The sequence below is a fragment of the Ornithorhynchus anatinus genome, chromosome 2 (assembly GCF_004115215.2).
Source record: "Ornithorhynchus anatinus isolate Pmale09 chromosome 2, mOrnAna1.pri.v4, whole genome shotgun sequence".
Classification (NCBI taxonomy): domain Eukaryota; kingdom Metazoa; phylum Chordata; class Mammalia; order Monotremata; family Ornithorhynchidae; genus Ornithorhynchus; species Ornithorhynchus anatinus.
In genome coordinates this window covers 22025195-22044371 of record NC_041729.1, presented here as the reverse complement: position 1 = coordinate 22044371, position 19177 = coordinate 22025195, and the positions used below count along the sequence as shown (strand labels likewise).

Below are 19177 nucleotides of genomic sequence, written 5' to 3'. Positions count from 1 at the left end.
TAAAAGGGGGATTAAGAGTGTGAGTCCCACGTGGGACAGGGACCGTGTCCAACCTGAATGACTTGTATCTACCCCAATACTTGGAACAATGCTTGGCACATAGTACGAGCTTAACGAGTACCATAATTACAGCCTTACATGAGCTCAGGCCAAACTATACTGGGCTGAAAAACGCCAGGATGTGTGTGTTTGTTTTATGGTATTTAAGTGCTTACTATATGTCAATCACCATTCTAAGCACTGGGGCAGATACAAGACAATCAGGTGGGACAGGGTTCACGGTCTAAATAAGAGGGGCTGGGCATGCAGGGCCAAATAGGTTTGCGTGGCAAAGCCCTCGTCCCTCTGTGCCAGCGCCTGCCTGGGCACTGGTGCTGTCAATTTAGAAGCGGCGTGGTGTAGTAGAGCACAGGCCTGGGAGACAGAAGATCATAATAATAATAATAATGTTGGTATTTGTTAAGCACTTACTATGTGCAGAGCACTATTCTAAGCGCTGGGGTAAACACAGGGGAATCAGGTTGTCCCACGTGGGGCTCACAGTCTTAATCCCCATTTTACAGATGAGGGAACTGAGGCACAGAGAGGTTAAGTGACTTGCCCACAGTCACACAGCTGACAAGTGGCAGAGCTGGGATTCGAACTCATGAGCCCTGACTCCAAAGCCTGTGCTCTTTCCACTGCGCCACGCTGCTTCTCATGGGTTCTAATCCTGGCTCTCCCACTTGTCTGTTGTGTGATCTTGGGCAAATCACTTCATTTCTATGTGCCTCAGTTACCTCATCTGGAAAATGGGGATTAAGACTATGAGCCCCATGTGGGACAGGGACTGTTTCCAACCCAATTTGCTTGGCTTCACCCCAGAGCTTAGTACTAGTATTATTATTATTAGTAGTAGTAGTATTATTATTACTGTTATTATGTTGCTATGGGATGCTGGGATTGCTGTGTGGTCTCACTCAAGGCTGCTTTGGCCACGTGCCCAGGGGACAGTGTTATCAGGGGGCCTCTTGTGGCTCACTGAAAAGCACCTCCTTACTTCCCTAACCCATCTCTTACTTTCCTCTGTTAATAAGATATTTGTTAAATGCTTACTACGTGTCAAGCACTGTAGTAAACACTGGGGTAGATACAAGCTAATTAGGTCCAACAGAGTCCTTGTTCCATGTGGGACTCACAGTCTAAGTAGGAGGGAGAACAGACATTGAATTCCCATTTTGTGGATGAGGAAACTGAGGCACAGAGAAGTTAAGTGACTTGACCAAGGACACAAAGAGCAGGCATTTGGAAGAGCCAGCATGAGAACCAAGATCTTCTGACTTTCAGACTTGCCTGCTGGGGCTGGGGCTCTGATCTAAAAAGAGTCCCAGAAGCAGGGGTAAAGAATGGGCCAACAGGGCACTAACAGCTACTGGCCAGGGTCCCCCAAAGTGTTAAACTTGCCATAATTTCTTCCCACTTTGTTGGGGGCTGGGCTGGTCCGGCAGCATGGCCTAGTGGTTGAAGCATGGGCCTGGGTGTCAGAAAGACCTGGGTTCTAAACCCAGGACTTTCTAACTTTGTGCTGTGTGACTTTGGACAAATCACTTTCTGTGAAAAACCTTTCACAGAAAAAACTTCTCTGTGCCCCACTTACCTCATCTGTAAAATGAGGATTAAGACTGTGAACCCCAAAGGGGACAAAAACTGTGTTCAACCTGATTATCTTGTATCTAACCCAGTACAGGGCCCGACACGTAGTAAGCACTTAAAACATTTTTTAAAAAAGAGGACATAAAGTCTGGTTCAGTTATGCCACCCCTCCGCTGGGCCTGAGGAGCCCTGACTCTAGGTTGCTGATCCCAGCTCCTCCAGCCTGAAAAATAATGCTCCAATATTGTTTTCTCTAAGGGAAGGAAATTCACTTCTACAGGTCTCCCCTCACTTCCAGGTTCACTTCCCTTTCCTGCTGTTCTGGCCCTTCCAGCTGTTGCTTCCCTTGGCATGCGGGTTCTGACATCTCAAGGCCTGGCTCATCACCCTCCGTTCGATACAGCCTTGCAAAGGGGGCAGGAAAGACTAATTTTGGCCACAGATGGTGGAGTTCCAGGAGAACTACACTTTAGGGCCCGGCCTCCCTCGGCCTTAGCCCCAGGACTGTAATAATAATAATTAATAATAATTGTGGTGTTTAAGTGCTTACTATGTGCCAGGCTCTGTTCTAAGCACTGGGGTAGATACAAGATAATCAGGTCAGACACGGTCCTTCTCCCACACAGGGCTCCGACTCTTATGTGGAGGAGCTGGGATTAGAACTCTCCGATCCCAAAGAGCGGCCAGCAGAGACCAAAAGTCCACTAGACTTTGAGCAGCACTTTCAACCCTACTGCTCACGGCACCTTCCACCCATGTGTGCTGGGCAGGTTGCTGGACACATTCCCTCAGGATCTCAGGGCCGGTGCCGTTCTTTCCGGAAGAGCTGTTAGGAAGTGGGTCCTTGTTGACCGCATAGCACTGAGGAGCTGCTCAAGCCCAGGAACTTCTCCCTTGAGCAAGCCTCTCTCTCTGCCTCAGTAGGAACTTTGCTGAGCCGCTTCTCAGGGACTCTGACTAAGCCTTCCTTTTTTCTTGTCCCAGTCCCTTCCACGTCACCCCAGATTGCCCTCTTTATTCATAGCCCCCTTCCCCCCTTCCCCACCAGCCACTCAATACAGAAATATCTGTAATTTATTTATACTAATGTCTGTCTCTCCCCACTTCTCATCTGTAAGCTTGCTATAGGCAGAAAATGTGTCTCTTATACTGTTATAATGTACTCTCCCCAGCACTTAGGACAGCGATTTACACATATTAAGCACTCAGTAAATAGGACTGACTGACTCACTGATACAGGCCTCGAAAGTAGTGGGAGGGAGAGAGCCAGTCCTCTGACCCCGGTGAACATGGCCAGAAACTGATTCACTCATTCAATCATATTTATTGAGTGCTTACTGTGTGCAGAGCACTGTACTAAGCGCTTGGGAGAGTACAATATAACAATAGACAGACATATTTCCTACCCACAAGGAGAGCAGGGCACAGGGAGACCTTTAGTGCCCCTATTGCCCTATGAGGAATTGGCCTCTGGATGGAAAGTCCTGGCCCATTCTTTGTGTGACCAGTAGCCATTTCCCATCACCCAGTGTCCATCCAGACAGCCAGTCAGGCAGCCAATTGGTCACCCAGACAGCCATTTGGACCACCATCTGGATAGCTATTCAATCAGTCAATTATATTTGAGTGCTTACTGTGTGCAGAGCACTATTCAGCTCTTGGGAGAGTATAATACAACAGAATTGGTAGTCACATTGGGAAGCAGCATGGTGTAGTGGATAGAGCACGGGTCTGGGAGTCAGAAGTTCATGGGTTCTAATCCTGGCTCCGCCACTTGTCTGTTGCATGGCCTTGGGCAAGTCACTTCCCTTCTCTGTACCTCAGTTACCTCATCTGTAAAATGGGGATTGAGACTCTGAGTCCCACGTGGGGCAGGGACAGTGTCCAAACTGATCTGCTTGTATCCATCTTAGCATTTATACGGTGTCTGGCACATAGTACATGACTAATAAATACCACAATTATTCCCATTCCTCGCCCAAAACCAGCTCAGCCAATTGGACAGCCTCTCAGACAGCCTATCGGACAGCCAGTATGGTCAGCCGATCAGACAGCCAATCGGACAACAAATTGAACAGCCTTCCAGACAACCAATCGCACTGCATCCAGATGACCAATTAGACAACCATCCGGACAACCGAGTCTTCTCTGGAGGAAGCGGACCATCTTCCCTCAGGAAAATAAACTATGGCAGAAATATGTGAGTCAACTGTGACTTTCCTGGAATTCACTGTATGTTTAGTAAGTGAGCGATTAACCGTATTTCTAGGGAAAAAGTGCCATCTTCCCAACATCTTCTTGAGAAATCCCACCCAAGGTTTTCCTCTACCCCCTGCAGCCCGATCATTGAGTAGGGGCAATTGAGAGCTGGAAAGAGGGGCTTGGTTAAACTGGAAACTTAAAGATCCTCCCCTCTTCCCCTGGCACTGATCCATGAGGAAGAAGCTCCAAAGCGAACTTGGCATCTAATTGCGTAGACGCAGGGAAATCATAACTCAATCCTAGGACCTGAGAGTCAAGGCCCTGTGATAAAGAGATGATAATGGGTGGCTGGGGAAGGATTTATGAAGCTCAACATAGCAGATCCTTTTTCCTGACCTTCTGCTAGTCCCCAGAGCTGGGAGACCCCCCTCCCCACCACACAAAGAGGAGTCCCACCCCCACCCCCCGACCCGGCTGCAGAGTCTGGAGTCAGAAAGCGGGGAACGGTCTGACTTTGTCAACAGGCCGGGGCACGCTTGTCCAAGAAGAGGAAGCCTTGCAGCCGATTGGAACTCAAATGTTCTTAGCCAAATAAAGAGCACAAAGAAGTCAAGTAAGCTTGGGTCCACAGGCTGTTTTCTGACAGTCAGTTTCCCATCTCCTTAGTTTAGACAGCTGGGCGCCCTGCACCACCAACATCAACTCCAGCTGGTCTGTGGGGCTGCTTCAGCCAATTCAGCTTTAGCCCAAGCTGACCTCTTTCTTTTGCTTGTTACTCAGGAACCCTCCTGGGAAACGGGTGAGGAGACTGTCGCAGAGGGGACAGGAAGTCAGTCAATCGTATTTACTGAGAGTTTACCAAGTGCCGAGCACTGTCCTAAAAGCTTGGGAGAGTAAAATGGAACTGACACATTCCGTGCTGTTAACGAGCTTACAATCTAGAGGGGGAGACAGACAGTAATACAGAAAAATAAATAGTCGGGGCTGTCAGTCTGGGGAAGGTAAGAAGACTGCTTCAGCCCACTTATTACCACATAATTTTTTCTCTCTTAATTGATCAATGTTTACTGAAGTCAAAGAGTAGCAGGGAATATCTGGGGGATGGGAGAGAGAGATATGAGACAGATATTTACTTAAATGCAACAGACTCAGTCACATATACACACACACTCACACTTCCATACAATGACAGATATTCATTTATTCATTCAATCATATTTATTGAGTGCTTACTGTGTGCAGGACACTGAACTAAGCACTTGGGAGAGTACTCTACAGCAATAAACAGACACATTCCCTGCCCCCAACAAGCTTACAGTCTAGAGAGGGAGATAGACATTAATAGAAATAAGTAAATTACAGATATGTACGTAAGGGCTAAGGGGCTGGAGGAGGGGTGATGAACAAAGGGAGCAAGTCAGGGCGATGCAGAAAGGAGTGGGAGAAAAGAAAAGGAGGGCTTAAGTCAGGGAAGGCCTCTTGGAGGAGATGTGTTCCCAAAAAGGCTTTGAAGTGGGGGAGAGTTAGGTTTGAGGAGGGTGGGCATTCCAGGCCAGAGACAGTATGTGAGTGAGAGGTCAGTGACAAGGTCTAGGTACAGTAAGAAGTTTAGCGTTAGAGGAGAGAAGTGTGCATGCAGGGTTGTAACTGGAGAGTAGTGAGGTGAGGTAGGAGAGGGCAAAGTGATCGAGTACTTTGAAGTGGTGACGAGTTTTTGTTCAATGTAGAGGTGGATGGGAAGTCACTGGAGGTTTGGGACGAGTGGGGAAACACGTCCTGAACGTTTCTGTAGAAAAATGATCCGAGCAGCCGAGTGAAGTACGGACTGTAGCGGGGAGAGATGGGAGGCTTGAAGGTCGGCAAAGAGGTTGATACAGTAAATGAGGAGGGATCGGATAAGTGATTGTATTATGACAGCAGTTTGGATGGAGAGGAAAGGGCGGCTTTTTGCCACGTTGTGAAGTTGGAACCGACAGGATTTAGTGATGGATTGAATGCGTGGGTTGAAAGAGAGAGGAGTCAAGGATAGCACCAAGGTCACGGGCTGGTGGGACAGGAAGGAGGGCAGTGACATCTGCAGTGATAAGAAAGTGAGCGGGAGGACAGAATCTGGGTGGGAAGATAAGAAGTGCTGATTTAGACATGTCAAGCTGGAAGTGACGGGAGGACCCCAAGTAAGATGTCTTGAAGGAAGGAGGAAATGTGAGAGTGTGGAGATTCACGCACGCATGCACACACAAAACACATATACACACACCCCTTTCCCCCCACCCGTCCTCTCCAAATGAATGGATTCTCTCGAACATAGAGACACTTGACATAGAATCAAATAGAAACCGTAGAAGAGTTAAGAAACAGCTAGACAATTATCATTACTGCCAATTCCCTCTAATTGGCCACCTTTACAAAGAATTGGTCTATTGACTGATTGTCTACTGCCTTGTCCAGTAGTAGAATTAGAGAAGCAGCGTGGCTGAGTGGAAAGAGCCCGGGCTTGCGAGTCAAAGGTCATTCATTCATTCAATAGTATTTATTGAGCGCTTACTATGTGCAGAGCACTGTACTAAGCGCTTGGAATGAACAAGTCGGCAACAGATAGAGACGGTCCCTGCCGTTTGACGGGCTTACGGTCTAATCGGGAGAGACGGACAGACGAGAACGATGGCAATAAATAGTCAAGGGGAAGAACATCTCGTAAAAACAATGGCAACTAAATAGAATCAAGGAAATGTACAATTCATTAACAAAATAAATAGGGTAACGGAAATATATACAGTTGAGTGGACGAGTACAGTGCTGTGGGGATGGGAAGGGAGAGGTGGAGGAGCAGAGGGAAAGGGGGAAAAGAGGGTTTAGCTGCGGAGAGGTGAAGGGGGGGTGGCAGAGGGAGTAGAGGGAGAAGAGGAGCTCAGTCTGGGAAGGCCTCTTGGAGGAGGTGAGTTTTAAGTAGGGTTTTGAAGAGGGGAAGAGAATCAGTTTGGCGGAGGTGAGGAGGGAGGGCGTTCCGGGACCGCAGGAGGACGCGGCCCGGGGGTCGACGGCGGGACGGGCGAGACCGGGGGACGGCGAGGAGGTGGGCGGCGGAGGAGCGGAGTGTGCGGAGTGGGCGGTAGAAAGAGAGAAGGGAGGAGAGGTAGGAAGGGGCAAGGTGACGGAGAGCCTCGAAGCCTAGAGTGAGGAGTTTTTGTTTGGAGCGGAGGTCGATAGACAACCAATGGAGGTGTTTAAGAAGGGGAGTGACATGTCCAGATTGTTTCTGCAGGAAGATGAGCCAGGCAACGGAGTGAAGAATAGACCGGAGCGGGGCGAGAGAGGAGGAAGGGAGGTCAGAGAGAAGGCCGACACAGTAGTCTAGCCGGGATATAACGAGAGCCCGTAGCAGTAAGGTAGCCATTTGGGTGGAGAGGAAAGGGCGGATCTTGGAGATATCGTAAAGGTGAAACCAGCAGGTCTCGGTAACGGATAGGATGCGTGGGGTGAACGAGAGAGACGAGTCAAGGATGACACCGAGATCGCGGGCCCGAGAGACGGGAAGGATGGTCGTGCCATCCACGGTGATAGAGAAGTCTGGGAGAGGACCGGGTTCGGGAGGGAAGATGAGGAGCTCAGTCTCGCTCATGTTGAGTTTTAGGTGGCGGGCCGACATCCGGGTGGAGACGTCCCGGAGGCGGGAGGAGATGCGAGCCCGAAGGGAGGGGGAGAGGACAGGGGCAGAGATGTAGATCTGCGTGTCATCTGCGTAGAGATGGTAGTCAAAGCCGTGAGAGCGGATGAGTTCACCGAGGGAGTGAGTGTAAATGGAGAACAGAAGAGGGCCGAGAACTGACCCTTGAGGAACTCCAACAGTTAAAGGATGGGAGGGGGAGGAGGCGCCAGCGAAGGAGACCGAGAATGACCGGCCAGAGAGGTGAGAGGAGAACCGGGAGAGGACGGAGTCCGTGAAGCCGAGGTGAGATAAGGTATGGAGGAGGAGGGGATGGTCGACAGTGTCAAAGGCAGCAGAGAGGTCAAGGAGGATCAGAATGGAGTAGGAGTTCGAATCCCAGCTCTGCCACTCGTCAGCTGTGTGACTGTGGACAAGTCACTTAACTTCTCTGTGTCTCAGGTACCTCATCTGTAAAATGGGGATTAACTGTGAGCCTCACGTGGGACAACCTGATTACCCTGTATCTACCCCAGCGCTTAGAACAGTGCTCGGCACATAGCAAGCGCTTAACAAATACCAACATTATTAATTCAGCCTCTGGGAAACAATGTGGCCTAATAGAAAGTGCACACAGTGCTGGGAGTCAGGAGGCCTGGATTCTAATCCTGGCTCTGACACTTGCCTGCTGTGTGACCTCGGGCAAGTCGCTTAACTTCTCTGGGCCTCGATTTCCTCACCTGTAAAATGGGTTTATGTGAACATGTTTTTTCCCTTCCATTTAGACTGAAAGCTAGGAGATAGGAACTGTGTCTGATCTAGTTATCCTGTATCTACCCCAGGGCTTGGCACATAGTAAGAGCTTAATAAATACCATTGTTGTTGTTATTATTGTGTCCAGACAGCCTTTCTTGGGAGAAAAACAGGGCTAAGAACTAGAGTCAGTGACTGCCACTACTGTACTTACTCACAGCCGAACTTTACCTCAAGAAGCAGCAAGGCGTAGCGGATAGTAATAATAATAATGATGTTGGTATTTGTTAAGCGCTTACTATGTGCAGACCACTGTTCTAAGCGCTGGGGTAGATACAGGGTAATCAGATTGTCCCATGTGAGGCTCACAGTCATCCCCATTTTACAGATGAGGTAACTGAGGCACAGAGAAGTGAAGTGACTTGCCCACAGTCCCACAGCTGACAAGTGGCAGAGCCGGGATTCGAACCCATGATCTCTGGCTCCCAAGCCCATGCTCTTTCCACTGAGCCATGCTGCTTCTCATAAGATAGAGCATGGACCTGGGAGTCAGAAGGTCATGGATTCTAATCCCGGCTCTGCCGCTTGTCTGCTGTGGGACCTTGGGCAAGGCCCTTCACTTCTCTGTGCCTCAGTGACCTCATCTATAAAATGGGGATTGAGTCTGTGAGCCCCACGTGGAAAAGGTGAAGAGTGTTATATTTACAGGGTAGTCCCAATATGCGTTTGTTTATAATCCTTTTGACCCTTCGTGCCGCTTCTGGATTACGGATGTTAAAGCAAGAGGGATCGAGCCATCAGATGCCCGGGATGTCCGTGGGCCATCTCCAGCCTGCCCTCGCCTTGAGATTGGCAATGAGGGACAAGGACTGGATTGGCGGCAGGATTTCGAGCCCCATGGCATCAGCCTAGGGCAACTAAGCTTCAGGAACTGCAGAGCCGCAAACCGAAGCCATCCCGTGGCCGAGGGCCACGGATCGAAACGGCTGGCGGGTGTCTGGGGGTGGAAGGAAGGAAGTGGCAGCCGCAGATGAGACAGCTGGCGGTGGCGGGGGAGTGGGTACCGGGAGCCGCGGCCCGGCCCTTGCGGACAGGGGCATCGCAGCGGCCCAAAGGGGCCGGACCTGGGGTTTCCTGCAGCTCGGCACAGCTCAGGTAAGCCAATCCTGAGCCACATGGCGGGCAAAGGAGAGCCGCCGGAGACTCTGGGGATCGCAGTTCGCTCATCTTGTTACTAATATAAGTCAACAGGTATATAACCCAATTTTTCTCTGTGGTATTCATTAAATACTTCCTGTGTGTCAAATACTGTTTTAAACACTGGGGTAGATATAAGTTAATCAGGTCGGACACAGTCCCCGTCCTACCTGGGGCTCACGGTCTAAGTAGGAGGGGGAGCAGGTATTAATAGTGAGAATTGTGGTATTTAAGTGCTTACTATGCGCCAGGCACTGTACTAAGCGCTGGGGTAGATGCAAGGTCATCAAGTTGGACACAGTCCCTGTCCCACAGGGAGCTCACGGTCTTAATCCCCATTTTAGAGCTGAGGAAACTGAGGCACAGAGAAATGACTTGCCCAAGGCCACAAAGCAGACCAGTGGTGGAGCTGGGCTTAGAACCCATAGCCTTCTGGCTCCCAGACCCGTGCTCTATCCGCTACACCGTATTGAATCCCCATATTGAAGTTGAGGAAACTGTATTTATTCCCCTTGATTCTATTTATTCCCCTTGATTCTATTTATTGCTATTGTTCTTGTCTGTCCGTCTCCCCCGATTAGACTGTAAGCCCGTCAAAGGGCAGGGACTGTGTCTATCTGTTACCAATTGGTACGTTCCAAGCGCTTTGTACAGTGCTCTGCACATAGCGCTCAATAAATACTATTGAATGAATGAATGAATGAATGAAATGAAATGACTTGCCCAAGGTCACACAGCAGGCAAGCGGTGGAGCCGGGATTAGATTCCAGTTTCTCCAGCTCCAAGGCCCACTAGGCCACGCTGCTTCCCCAACTGTGAATAGTAACAGTAATGCTATTTTTTAAGCCTCTACTAAGCCCTTGGGAAGTACAGAAGAAGCACAAGACACGTTCTTGGTCCACAAGGATCTTCTGCTTTTAGTGGGAGAAACAAATAATTAGAATAAATAAAATTGTTCAAGCAAATATGCATATACCCATCTAAGTACTGAGAATATAAATACATGCATAAATGCAAAAGGTGGCTGAGAGGTTGAAAAGTTTCAGTGTTGATAATCAGTGGGGAAAACTTGTTGGAGGAGTGGGATTTTATAATAATAATCCTGGTATTTGTTAAGCGCTTACTATGTGCCGAGCACTGTTCTAAGCGCTGGGGTAGACACAGGGGGATCAGGTTGTCCCACTTGGGCTCACAGTCTTAATCCCCATTTTACAGAGGAGGTAACTGAGGCACAGAGAAGTTAAGTGACTTGCCCAGAGTCACACAGCTGACAAGTGGCCGAGCCGGGATTCGAACCCATGACCTCTGACTCCAGATCTCGTGCTCTTTCCACTGAGCCATGCTGATGGGAAGGTGGAGAGGGTTGACGTCTGGCAGACATCTGGGTGAAGGCGATTCTGGGCTCCGGGGACAATGTGAGCAAGGGGTCAAAGGTTAGCAAAAGAACTGTGGGACGTTGTCAGGAGGTGTGCTTGGAAGGACAGAGGGGTAGTGGATGAAAGAAGAGCTCATAAGTAAGGTGGAGAAAGCTGGTGTGGAATTTGTTTTTTACGATGGTATTTATTAAGTGCCTACTATGTGCCAGGCACTGTATTAAGCCCTGGGGTCGATTCAAGCTAACCAGGTTGGGCATAATTCATGTACCATATGGGGCTCCCAGTCTTAATCCCCATTTAGGCACTGGCCTCCTAAGCCAGGGATTGTGGGTTCGCATGCCATCTGGGGTGCATTGGTAGTATTTTATATTTTCATTACCCTATTTATTTTATTAATGAGATGTACATCACCTTGATTCTATTTATTGCTATTGTTTTAATGAGATATCCCCTTGATTGTATTTATTGCTATTGTTTTTGTTTTTGTCTGTCTCCCCCGATTAGACTGTAAACCCGTCAGTGGGCATGGACTGTCTCTGTTGCCGATTTGTACATTCCAAGTGCTTAGTACAGTGCTCTGCACATAGTAAGCGCTCAATAAATACTATTGAATGAATGAATGAATGACAGGGACTGTGTCCAACTCAATTTGCTTATATCCACCCCAGCGCTTAGTTCCTGGCCCATAGTAAGCACTTAACAAATATTACAATTATTATTATTATTGCTATTATTCTTTCTTCTCACTTCTGCACTTCAGTAGCCACAATAATGACAGGCCCTGAGATGGCTTGTGGAATGCCATGCGTGTTGGCCTGCTTGGGCCAAACACCTGAGCTTCCAACTAGCAATGTTTCCTCCAAAACCACGTTTGGGAATAAAAACAAAAAGGCCCCAAGTGGATTTGCATTTGCTTGCACAGATGGCCCAGATTCACACAAATTTTATAAGGTGAGGTTTATATTCTTCTCCTCCGAAGACATTAGATTTGTCAGAACAAATTGGTGGAATCCTCAATCAAGTTTTGGATCAGGGGATGACCAGAAATGAATAAATCAATGGTATTTATTGAGCGCTTACTGTGTGCAGAGGACTGTATTAAGTGCACACTTACTGGGTGCAGAGCACTGTACTAAGTGCTTGGGAGAGTATAAGACAACAGAGTTGGCGGACTTGTTCCCTGCTCATCTCATTCATTTGTTCATTCAATCATATTTATTAAGCGCTTTCTGTGTGCAGAGCACTGTACTAAGTGCTTGGAAAGTACTATTTGGCAACAGAGACAATCCCTACCCAACAATGGCCTCACAGTCTAGAAGGGGGAGATAGACAACAAAACAAAACAAGTAGGCATCAATACCATCAAAATATATAAATAGAATTATAGATGTATTCACATCATTAATAAAATAGAGTGATCAATATGTACAAATATACACAAGTGCTGTGGGGCGGGGAAGGGGGTAGAGCAGAGGGAGGGAGTAGGGGCGATGGGGAGGGGAGGAGGAGGAGAAGAAAAGGGGGTTCCATGTGGGAAGGCCTCCTGGAGAAGGTGAGCTCTCAGTAGGGCTTTGAAGAGAGGAAGAGTTAGTTTGGCAGAGGTGAGGAGGGAGGGCATTCCGGCACAGCGGGAGGACGTGGCCCAGGGGTCGACGGCGGGATAGGCGAGAACGGGGGACGGTGAGGAAGTGATGAGCGGCAGAGGAGCGGAGCGTGCGGGGTGGGCGGTAGAAAGAGAGAAGGGAGGAGAGGTAGGAGGGGGCCGGGGGATGGAGAGCTTCGAAGCCAAGAATGAGGAGTTTTTGCTTCATGCGAAGGCTGATAGGCAACCATTGGAGATCTTTGAGGAGGGGAGTGACACGCCCAGAGCGTTTCCGTAGAAAGATAATCTGGGCAGCGGGGTGAAGTAAGGACTGAAGCGAGGAGAGACAGGAGGATGAGAGACCAGAAAGGATCTTCATAGACATTGACCCCTCTACCCCCCATCACCTGGCCCAACCTCACCCTGATTCCTGTGAAGGAATTACATTGGTCTTTACTGAGCGTTTACTGTGTGCGGAGCACTGTACTAAGCACTTGAGAGAGTACAATACAAGAGTTGGTAGACATTCCCTTGGAGAAGCAGCATGACATAGTGGATAGAGCATGGGCCTGGGAGTCAGAAGGTCATGGGTTCTAATCCTGGCTCCACCACATGTCTGCTACGTGCCCCGGAGCGAGTCACTTCACTTCTCTGTGCCTCAGTTTCCTCATCTGGAAAATGGGGATTGAGACTGTGAGCCCCACGTGGGACAGTAACTGTATCCAACCTGATTTGCTTGTACCCACCCCGGCACTTAATAAAGTGCTTGGCACAAAGTAAGTGCTTAACGAATACTATAATTATCATTATATCATTACAATGAGCTTACAGCCCAAGAAGCACAGTCTTTGGGGGCTTTTTATGTCGTACCATAATGAGAAATTGTGCCTCACTAATCTGCATCAGCAGACCCAATATTGAAAGGGTCAATACACTCGTGAGAAAAATGATGTTGAAATATTCGAAAGATTCTTGGCGGGTTTCTCACCAAGATTAAAGAAAAAAATCATGGGATTGGCAGGAATGCTCTAACAGGGGCTGGAAAACTGGCAAAGAGATGGAACACGAGGAAAGGAATAAACAGAGAGGACTAGATTATTCTAAAATTTTCATAAGTGATCTGACACTAGGATCAGCCAGTGACATCTGTAAGTTGAAAGGTGAAACTAAACTATTCCGGATGGTAAAGTGCCAAGATGATAGGAATAAGCCATACCAAGATGTCATAAAACTGAGTAGGAGATGAGAAAACCAACAGATCAGCTTCAACGTGAGCCTGTAAATGGGAAAAATGACCCAAACTATAACTTCAGGATGATAGATTCTGAGGCATTGGGCTCAACTCAGGAAAGATCTTAGAGCCACTGGAAACTGAGTCCGAAAACCATTCACTCATGGGGTGGAAATCCTCAAAAAGGCAGATGAAAGGTTAGATAAAATCGGGGGGCAGAGAGAAGGAAACAAATGGATAATTTTGCCATTCTATAAACCACTGTTTGCTCTCAGCAGCCACACTGGGTGGAGTTCTGGTCACACTGAGGTTTAAGCAGAACATAACAGAGCCAGAGAACCTCAAGAGAAAAGTAACCAAAATAATTCAGGAGGTGCACAGCTGCTGTGTCAGGACTTGTCTAATAATAATCATTGTGGTATTTGTTAAGCGCTCACTATGTGCCAGGCATTGTACTTAGAGAAGCAGCGTGGCTTAGTGGAAAAAGCACGGGTTTGGGAGTCAGAGGTCATGGGTTCTTATCCCGCCTCTGCCACTTGTCAGCTGTGTGACTTTTGGCAAGTCACTCAACTTCTCTGTGCCTCAGTTACCTCACCTGTAAAATAGGGATGAAAATTGTGAGCCCTACGTGGGACAACCTGATTATCTTATATCAACCCCAGCACTTAGAACAGTGCTTTGCACATAGTAAGCGCTTAACAAATACCATAATTATCATTATTATTATTATTACTAGGGGCTGGGATCGATACAAGCAAATCAGGTTGAACACAGTCCCGGTCCCACAAGAGGCTCACAGATTCAATGTCCATTTTACAAATGAGGTAACTGAGGCACAGAGATGTGAAGCAACTTGCCCAAGATCAAACCGCTGGCAAGTGGCAGTCAGGATTAGAACCCATGACCTTCTGACTCCCAGGCCCATGCTCTATACCACTATGCTAAGCTGCTTCCCCACTTTGTTATATTTTACTCTCCCAAGCGCTCAGTGTAGTGCTCTGCATATAGTAAGCACGTGATGAATATGATGATGACGATAATAATGTTGGTATTTGTTAAGCGCTTACTATGTGCCAAGCACTGTTCTAAGCGTTGGAGTAGATACAAGGTAATAATGTTAGTATTTGTTTAGCGCTTACTAATCAGGTTGTCCCACATGGGGTTCATAGTCTTCATCCCCATTTGACAGATGAGGTCACTGAGGCACAGAGAAATTAAATGGCTTGCCCAAAGTTTCCCAGCTGACAAATGGTGAGGCAGAGATTAGAACCCATAACCTCTGACTCCCAAGCCCAGGCTCTTTCCACTGAGGCACACTGCTTCTAAGGGCTGCTGCTACTAAGGGCTTGGGAGAGTAGAATGCAATTGATGCCTGCCCACAGGAGTTTACAGTCTGGAGAGGGAGATGGATATGAAAATAAATTATGGATGGAGAAAGGGCAGAATGTACCAGGTACTGTAGTAAGCACTGGGGGTAGGGACAAGCTAATCAGGTTGCACACAGTCCATGTCCCACATGGGGCTCATAGTCTTTATCCCCATTTTATAGATGAGGTAACTGGGACCTGGAATTTTAGTAACTTGCTCAAGGTCACAGGGCAGACAAGAGGAGGAGCCGGGATTAGAATCCAGATCCTTCTGATACCCAGGCCCAGACATCCACTAGGCACACTGCTTCTCCTTTCAATTTGAAAATGTTGCTGGAAGGGAAACCTTTCCAAGTTATGGTTGGGCCACTGCTAGTCCAGTATCCCCAGGAGGCAGAAAAAGGCTATAGTCTCCAAACCATTTTGAAATCTGACTTTGGATTCCTGATCTTCCAGAAGCCGCCCATCAAGGTGGATCTGTTTTCCGCTTGCATCTGCGGCTAGTCCATCTGGTCAGAGACTGAGCTTCCCCACGTCGTTAACACATTTCTTCTACCCTTTCAGCTTGCAAATGTCTCATTCCAGTTCACCAGGCAGCAGTTGCTCGGGACTCCTGCTCTCACACGTCCTGCCCGGTGAAGCTGTGCTGAGAAGATCCACCCCTCCATCTTGGTGAACGGACTGCATTTCAGCTCCTCACTGTTGGTGACTCGCTTTGGCAGTTTGATTCTAGGTACGGCTCTTGGGAAACGCTGAGGAAACCATAGTCGAGCCTTCCGTGGCAGTTTTTTAAGCCACATAGGCACCAAAGCTTTACTGATCTTTAGTTTGAGAGTAAGCTTGATGTCCAGTTGCTCTAAAACTCTGTTTTTCCATCTCTCAAAGAATAGACTAGTCTTCCTGCCTTGGTTCCTCTAGATTATAAGCTCCTCGTGGGCAGGGAACGTGACTGCCAACTCTGTTATACTCTCCCAAAAGCTTAGTACAGTGCTCTGCACACAGTCAGCCCTCAAAAAATACAATTGATGGATTGATTTCCTATTTCTTCATTTAATCTCGCATCACTGGAGAGTAGCTTGCTTAGGTGGCAGAATTCAATGACATATTTAAGATCTGTGTGGCTGGTGGAAATCTTTAATTGTGAGCAGGATTTTCCTGGTGCAGTCTGGGATAACCTGTTAGGCTTATTCATTCATTCATTCCATAGTATTTATTGAGCGCTTACTATGTGCAGAGCACTGTACTAAGTGCTTGGAATGTACAAGTCAGTAACAGATAGAGACAGTCCCTGCCCTTTGATGGGCTTACAGTCTAATCGGGAGAGACGGACAGACGAGAACAATAGCAATAAATAGGATCGAGGGGATGAACACCTCATTGAAACAATAGCAAATAAATAGAATCAAGGTGATGTACATCTCATTAACAAAATAAATAGGGTAATGACAAAATAAATAGGGTAATGTATAAATAGGGTAATCTTATACCCTCTAACAATAGGCTTATTGTTGGGTCTCAATGTTGGGCTTACCCTACAAAAAGGTTCACAGACACCCTCTCGAGAGCAGTCACCAAAGTGGTGTGAGAATGCCCGTAGCCTGTTCAAGTGGAAGCGCTTCCCTAGGGATTGGATGCATATTCGGCCATCAAGTCCCTTGATGCAGGCTAAGTATGACAGTAAAGAGTAAGTTGAATCAGACTAGTTCATCTACCCAGTGCAGATTGACTCTGAGAGTGACAAGGAAAGTTTCAGACTGCTATGCCTCTGGGGAATGCTGTTAGGCTTGGGGGAACTTAAAAAAGTAAAATTTGCTTAGGAAGTTACCAGAGTTGTTGATAGCATCAAAAGGATTTTCTGAGGGCAAGGATCATGTCTACCAACTTTATTGTATTGTACTCTCTCAAGCGCTTAGGACAGTGCTCTGCACACGACCGATCAATAGTATTTATCGCCTGCTTACTGTGTGAAGAGCTCTGTACTGTGCACTTGGGAGAAGAAGTGTGGCTTAGTGGGTAGAGCACGCCTGGGAGTCAGAAGTACTTGGGTTCTAATGCTGGCTTTGTCACATGTCTCTTGTGTGATTTGGGGTAAGTTCCTTCACTTTTCTGGGCCTTGGTTCCCTCACCTGTAAAATGCGGATTAAGAATGTGAGCCCCGTGTGGGCCTGGGACTGAGTCCAACCTGATTAACTTGTATCTAACTCATCACTTAGAACAGTGCTTAGACTGTAAGCCCGTCAATGGGCAGGGACTGTCTCTATCTGTTGCCGATTTGTACATTCCAAGCGCTTAGTAAAGTGCTCTGCACATAGTAAGCGCTCAATAAATACTATTAGAGAAGCAGCGTGGCTCAGTGGAAAGAGCACGGGCTTTGGAGTCAGGGCTCATGAGTTCGAATCCCAGCTCTGCCACTTGTCGGCTGTGCGACTGTGGGCAAGTCACTTAACTTCTCTGTGCCTCAGTTCCCTCATCTGTAAAATGGGGATTAAGACTGTGAGCCCCACGTGGGACAACCTGATTCCCCTCTGTCCACCCCAGCGCTTAGAACAGTGCTCAGTACATAGTAAGCGCTTAACAAATACCAACTATTGAATGAATGAATGAATGAATGGACAAGGTAAATGCTTAACAGGTACCATAATTATTATAATTATTATTAAGTTCCCTGAGCACAAGGGGCTTATAGGCCAGAGGGAGAGACTGACATTAAAATAAATTATGGATATCAATCAATTCAATCATATTTGTTGAGTGCTTACTATATGCAGAGTAATGTATTAAGCACTTGGGAGAGTACAATACAACAGAATTCGCAGATATGTTCTCTGCCCATAACAAGCTTACCGTGTGGAGGAGAAGACAGACATTAATATGAATAAAGAAGTAATTTATAATATATAATTTAAGGTTATATACATAAGTGCTGTGGGGTTGGGGGTGGGGCAAATAAAGGGTACAAATCCAAGTGTGAGAGTGATGCAGAAGAGTGAGAAAATAAGGGAAATGAGGGAAAATCGGGGAAATTACTCTCCCCGACTTCAAATTTATTGAAGGCACATCTCCACCAAGAGGCCTTCCCTGACTTCCTCTTCTTCCTCTCCCTTCTGCCTCGCTCTGACTTGCTCCCTTTATTCATCCCCCCTCCCAGACCCACAACACTTACGTACATATCTGTAATTTATTTACTTGTATTAATGTCCCTCTCCCCCTCCAGATTCTGAGCTTGTTGTGGGCAAGGATTGTGTCTGTTTGATCTGCGCATTGTATAGTGTTCTGCACACAGTAAGTGCTCAATAAATATGACTAAACGAATGAATGAATGAGGGCTTAGTCCGGGAAGTGCTCAACAGATACCATTGATTGATTTCTCTAAAAATGCAGCATAGTGTCCTGAGATTTCTCCTTGCACATTTTGCCTCTGCCTCCCAGGCAGGCATTTTGAGTTGAAGACGTGTTGTAATCGCGGAAAGGCGGGGCACACACCGCATCCTAAAATCGCTTGTCCAGAAGGCCTGGGACTAGGATCTTGCCAACGAATGGAGAACAATGAGGTACCCCAGCTGTATCCGCAGATAGCTCTTTCTCCTCTTTGTAATAATGATGATTCTGGTGGTGTCTTTGAAGTCCTGTGCCATTTCCTCCAGGTTCAATATATGGAAGAAAAACCCAGGCAGGAGGGTAAGCATCCTATCCTGCCTTTGACTGTGGGGGAAATGCCATCACAACCAGGTGTTTTTCATGTCTGCTGTTTTTCATGGCTTTTGGCTGAGACTGGGACTTCCTCTAAAGACAGAGTTAAGGTCCAAGCCAAAGCCGTTTGATGATATCGATGATGACTATGATGGTATTTGTCAAGTGCTTACTATGTGTCAGGCACTGTTCTAAACGCTGGGATAGACACAGAAGTAGTGTGTCCTAGTGGACAGAGGACAGACCTGGAAGGCAGCAGGATCTGGGTTCTAATCCTGGCTCCACCACGTGACTGCTGTGGGACCTTGGGCAAGTCACTTCACTTCTCTGTGCCTCAGTTACTTCATCCGTAAAATGGGGATTAAGATTGTGAGCTCCATGTGGGACAGGGACTGTGACCACTCTGATTGGCTTGTGTCCACCCCAGCACAGTGTCTGACACATAGCAAGTGCTTAAGAAATATCACAATTATTATTACAAGCTAATCAGATTGGAGACAGTCC

At 47.5% G+C, this 19177-nt stretch overlaps 1 protein-coding gene across 1 annotated transcript in view; it reads right to left on the bottom strand.

The window, feature by feature from the left end:
- Nucleotides 1-19177, bottom strand: part of GGT5 (gamma-glutamyltransferase 5) — a 53240-nt gene that overhangs the window by 18663 nt on the left and 15400 nt on the right. The gene's annotated exons all lie outside the window — the stretch shown is intronic.